Raw genomic sequence first — 6,000 nt, 5'->3', positions numbered from 1 at the left:
GACGATACTATTTTGTGGTATCGATAGTATTTGTGTGGTATTCGTTGGTATGTTGCCTAGGGTACCTAGCAAACTGAGAGTAAATTCTCAATCAAATGGCGACAATGCCGCTGAAAATGAAAGATAAATGACCACCATGCTTCTAAACGAGCTTATGGCCATCAAACGGCAAAAACAATTATTATAGATTAATGAGATTATTTTGAATTTATTTGCATTATAAACTTGTTTAACTTAGTTGAACGCCAGTAACTTCATGTTGCCAAGACACAGACCCGGCTGGGCTGTTAACCAAATGTTTTAAGTTGTTCTCTTTTGGGACCAAGTACTGATCCACAGGGTCGTGCCAAGGGGCGATGGCGACAATCTGGGCTCGAAACTATCCAATGTTGAAGGAAGGAAGGGTGCTGGGAGGCGCCGTTTTACAACTTTGCAACGGGCGCACATATTCCTGGCCACGGCCTTGCTGCTCCACCAATTAAAGAAGTCTGCAGATGGTATTCCCAAACATATGCAAATTCTCTGTCGTATTTTCGAACTGCGGAATATGCAAAGGGTATCGTTTCATGGGTTTCCATAAATGAACACATATTTATATGATTTTTAATACTCAAATGTATGGCCAACGACCGGACTGGTTTCTTTCCTGCAGATATGGGTTTAATCAAAGATGTCGTCGCTTATTTCGTTGATTGTCCTCCTCCTCCGATCATGCAAGAGCCGCCAGTCTCAGTAAAATAATGTCCTCCATGGATCCATTTTGCATTCATTGTTTTATTAACATTTTATACAATTTTTACACATTTTCAAAAAGGTAAACAAAACAACACAGCATTTCACTGACTGATAAGTGTAACCGTACGGAATGCGGTTTTAACCCCTGGTCACACTCTGTTGCTATCAAAATATATTGCATTTTGCTAGGAAGTGTTTTTTTTTATCTGAGTACTAGGCTTTACGGCTGAGAGTCCAAACTACCCTATTATTAAATTATTATTATTATTATTATTATTATTAAACTATACTATTATTAATCAGAATATAAAAATCGAAAAACTCCATTTGCGTTTCGGTATATTTTCGATATATTTGAAAAATTATAGGGGGTCTTTGGTATATTTCTGAGGGTCAGACGGTATATTTTATCGATACTTCCGTAGTTACACTGGTCGTCGGCAAAACAGTAACTTCAAAGTTTTTCCATCGAGTTGTTCTGCGCGCGCGTAGTCAGAAAATTCATTTTTTAATAAACACCAGAAAGAGCGTCGATTTTTGTTCCGTTGATACAACCGCTGGCCGCAAGGTTGCCCTGCGAGCGCAAGAATCGAGTGCATGTGTGTTTCCTCTTGGTCGCGTCCAGCTGCATAGCACAAATCCAGTGCCAGCTGCAATTGAGGAGCGGATCGAGCGCGTGTTTTGGCTTGTATTTTTTTGTAGTTGTTTGCTAGTGAGTGTGATTTTATCTGTGAACGTTCCTTTTGGATCGAAAATAATCACTCGAAACCAAGTCTCCTTGACGCGCTCAAAGATAGCGAAAACCACTCGGCACGTTGAGTGGAGTTCAATCGGTGCCGTTGAGAACGAACGGAGTGGATCGACAGCGAATAGGTAAAGCAATGCAGAACTCAACATGCAGTGTGTGTGTGTGTTTGGGATAATGCACGACAACCCGTTGAACCGGTTCGACACTCACCTCTGGCCATGATGAAATTATATAAGGTGGACCCGTCGGCAAAACGGCACCACTAACAATGCTGTCAATAAGTGCGAGTGAACGGGATCTGCGTAGTAAGTGTGAGTGAAACGACAATGAAGTGTGCTGATTAACCCTCTGATGGCATGGGGCTTATTGACGATTGCAAGAAAAAGAGTTGAGGTTATATTTTTTATTTTGATTTTTAATATTACACTATTTTGTTGAGTAAGCTCTTAATTCTAAAATAAATTGTTACTTTCCTGCTGCGAAAACTAAAGAATCATTTTTTGCGCAGGCAAGGTTTAATATTTGTAGAAAAAATCGTCCGCACACAACTTTCCACGTCGACAAGCCCGCTCTGAAAGCTAATGGTGCGAACGCGAAGCGATTAGGCTGCCGACGGTCCCACCTTATATAATTTCATCATGACTCTGCCTCTGTAAGCAACAACAAAAATTGCACGAAAACTCCAGCATCAGCAGTGACCACGACTACACGAGCGACAAAAAAACATTAGCGAAAGCAAACAATTCCGTCTTTGGTGCGGTGTGCATCTGTTGAGACGAAATATTGACTCGACCCACAATTAACCCCGCTTTGACGATCAGTCCAGCAGTTGGCCTGTTTTTCCAGTTGCTCGCTCGGCTCGGAGCAGCACAGCCAGCGCAAGAGACAGTGTCAACCATGAAGAAACTATATAAGGAGGGCCCGTCGCCAAAATAAGAGACTCTTAGCAATGCTGTCAATAAGTGCGAGTGAAAGGGTTCTGCGCAGTAAAGATTGAGTGAAAGGACAAACAACCTTTCGCATGAACGCCATCCGACGGCACCTCCTTATATAATTACTTCATGGTATCAACAATGATTCTTTCGTCTCAGTGGTAAATGTGACAGCATTGAAATTAAAGTTTGGCGCTTATATGTATGTACATACATACATATGTATGAATGTATGAGGAAAAACTCTTCGAAAGCCGAAATTTTAATCTTCAAAAGTAGGTAGCTAGTCCGTACAGTATGCATATGAATACATATGTGTATATGTATGTACATATATGCTGCATATATTGTTTTGTGGCGCTTTTTATTTTGATAATGAAAGGTGTGCAGGGAAAGACACAAAGAGCAAGAGCAAAACGACTAGCCGCTAGCCGTTCCTGCGACCATGATGAAATTATACAAGGTGGTCTCGTCGGCTGCCCTCGCTTCGTTTTTTCACCATTAGCTTTCAGTGCGTGTTTGCTTTTTCAGAAAAATTAACCCATGCCTGCGCACAAAATGACTTCAGTTTTTGCAGCAAAACAATTTTTATTCATTTATTTATTAGGCTCTTTATTTATTAAACTTTACTCTTTATACTCCTCTCTTTATACTTTAAACTCTTTATATTAATAAACAACACAACGACTACTTTCAAGTAGATAGTTATTAAAAATGAAAATAAAAAACAGCACTTCAACTCGTTTTCTTGCAATGAAACGAAATTGTAAACCCCAAGCCATCAAAGGGTTTTATCAGCACATTCCATTGTCGTTTCACTCACATTTACTGCGCAGCGCCCTTTCACTCGCACTTATTGACAGCATTTTTAGTGGTGCCGTTTTGCCGACGGGTCCACCTTATATAACTTCATCATGCCTGTGACAGCCTGCCCAGTCTCTGAGTTGAGTGCAGTTGTGTGCGTAGCCATTTAGGGCTCAGTCAGAACTTAAGCGGCTCTAGAGCGTTTTCCTGATGCGAGCGAATTAAAGCAGCAAAGAGAGGAAAACCAGATACGAAAATGGGGACTGTTGGATGAGTGGCAATGCAGCGATTGTGGTGGCTGCTGCGGCGACAGCGCTGCTGAGAAGCAAATGCCAAAAAGAAGTCGCTGCTTGCAGCCTACATAAAATACGCACGCACACCCTTACACAGTTGTTTGCGTGTGCATGCGTGAATTTGTGTACAAGAATACATTGTGATGCTGGAATCCAGCAAGAGCAACAAAGACTCAGCCACACAGCATACCTACCAAATGCACATACTCTTCCGCTTCCAACTATTCCATATTGGTACGTCCCAATCCAATGGACTTTACATACATTCATACATAAATACATATGTACATATGCATGTGTGTCAGTCAGGCCCATCAATACCCAGTCGGACTTAGTTGCTTCCAAACCATGAAGTAACTATAAGGAGGTCTCGTCGGCGGCAGCGTTCCTCGTCTTATTTCCTAACACGCGGGAATCAGTCCTTTTTGTTCTAGGTAGGAACGGTTCTTTTTGAACGTACATACTATGTAGAACTGGTGGTTGTTGTAATTTCAACTTCGTGAAACGCTCGGGTCTCCCTTCCAGTGTAGTTTCCGAAAGAAGGATTACAGAACAACACGTCTTTGGCATGCATCTAGATGCGTTCCTTGGGAATGTATGGTGTATGCATATAATATCGTGCCACAGGAACCTATTAAGAACCGTTTCGGAACTGTTCAATGGATTCATTCCATAGCACATCCGTGGCATGCATAAAAGAGCGTTCTCAAAGAACGCGAAAAGAACATATGACATATGTACACAAAAATATAAATTTTTAAATTCATTGCGTTTATTAAAGTAGATAAAAAAGGGTTATGTTACAAATAAAAGAAAGAAAACTGTAAGCATGTATAAATTGTCATTGTGCATATCCATTTTTCCAATACATCCATTACATCCGTCCATTACATCATCAATATGACTTTTTCACAAATTTTTAACAGTTTAAATTACAAGACACGTGTGCCGAGTGCTGTGCACGGTTTCCAAAACGCAACCAAACCGTATTCTTTTTTCCTTGTTTCACCCATGAAGAAATTATGTAAGGAGGTGCTGTCGCGTGGCGTTCGGGTTTGTTCGGTCTCTAGAGGTTCAGTGCGTGCTCGATTGTTCATGCGAAAGGTTGTGTGAATCGATAATTTCGTTTCACTCACACTTACTGCGCATAACCCCTTCACTCGCACTTATTGACAGCATTGCTAAGAGTCTCTTATTTTGTCGACGGGCCCTCCTTATATAGGTGCTTCATGGTCTCACCCTGAAATAACGAAGATCGGCAAGGTTCGCTTCGGGTCTATTTCCATCTTACCGCCAACCGATACCTCTTCAATGCATTCTTTTGGATGTATGTACATATGTTGGCCTTCGGAAAAAACCCGAACGGTCGGGAAGCTGTTCGGGTTACATTTACTCCTTCTTGGTGGAAAAAGATATATGAAAAACGCTTCTTTTGGGGAATCGGTTTTTCGTAGTCTGCCAGGGAGGGATAAATGAACGTTTCTTTTCGCAACCACTTGCACAAGGTCCCACTGGCTATTTCCCTGAACATCATGATCATTAATCTCTCCAGCGTCACTTCTTTGTGTGAAGTGTCGTTTGAGGAGTTGAGTTTTGTGGTTTCGTTAAGCCAAACCACTAAGCAAACAACACATAGAGACTGCAAATCAAGTAAAAACTGGCTGCCTAATCAGTATAGTGGATCGGCTCCCATTGGCTTCGGCTCTTGGTGAGAGAGCCTTCGGCTGAGAGAATTTGACGTTGGCTCTCTTGAACATTGAACCCAAAGCGACTCTCGCAAAAACAAAGTTTTGTTTCGTCTTCAAGTCTGCTTCGCAATTTCATGTGTGCGGTGACACATACATATGTACATACATACATGATGGCAATGCGTGTATCCATTCTCGACTTCAATTTTTAGCGTTTGAGACGTCTGGCATTTTTCTGTTTTTCTGAGATCACATACCCTTTTTTTCAAACTTGCGACTTTATGAAGCAGCTTGCCCCAAATAAAAATAAATTGATTTTGTGTATCCCCTCAATGCTCATATATTTCTTAAATACATTTAGGACGAAAGGGATAAACGGTTATAAACATCTAAATATGTATACATATAACAACAATTGACTTGGCGTTGCAAATATTTTCCATTAGAGTATTCAGCGTACACTGTGTGAATAAACATAGATAGACACACACGAGACTGCGAAAAAAGCGACTTGAAAAGATAAAACAAATAAATTCTTTTTGGCACAGCTGCCATGACTTCACTTATAACTCTGTTTATTCACACAGTGTACGCTGAATACTCTAATGGAAAATATTTGCAACGCCAAGTCAATTGTTGTTATATGTATACATATTTAGATGTTTATAACCGTTTATCCCTTTCGTCCTAAATGTATTTAAGAAATATATGAGCATTGAGGGGATACACAAAATCAATTTATTTTTATTTAAAGGCAAGCTGCTTCATAAAGTCGCAAGTTTGAAAAAAAAGGGTATGTG

At 40.6% G+C, this 6,000-nt stretch overlaps 1 protein-coding gene across 1 annotated transcript in view; it reads left to right on the top strand.

Annotated features, from left to right (window-relative positions):
• Positions 1 to 1,199: 1,199 nt before the first annotated feature.
• The window catches only part of LOC117894309, a 110,816-nt gene continuing 106,015 nt past the window's right edge, over positions 1,200 to 6,000 (top strand). Inside the window, exon 1 of the mRNA XM_034801318.1 lies at positions 1,200 to 1,608. The gene's annotated coding sequence lies outside the window, so the exon portion shown is untranslated. The remainder of the gene's footprint in view (positions 1,609 to 6,000) is intronic.

The sequence above is a fragment of the Drosophila subobscura genome, chromosome A (genome assembly GCF_008121235.1).
Source record: "Drosophila subobscura isolate 14011-0131.10 chromosome A, UCBerk_Dsub_1.0, whole genome shotgun sequence".
Taxonomy (NCBI): domain Eukaryota; kingdom Metazoa; phylum Arthropoda; class Insecta; order Diptera; family Drosophilidae; genus Drosophila; species Drosophila subobscura.
Note: the sequence above shows the minus strand (reverse complement) of the source record. Positions and strands in the feature narration are given on the sequence as shown.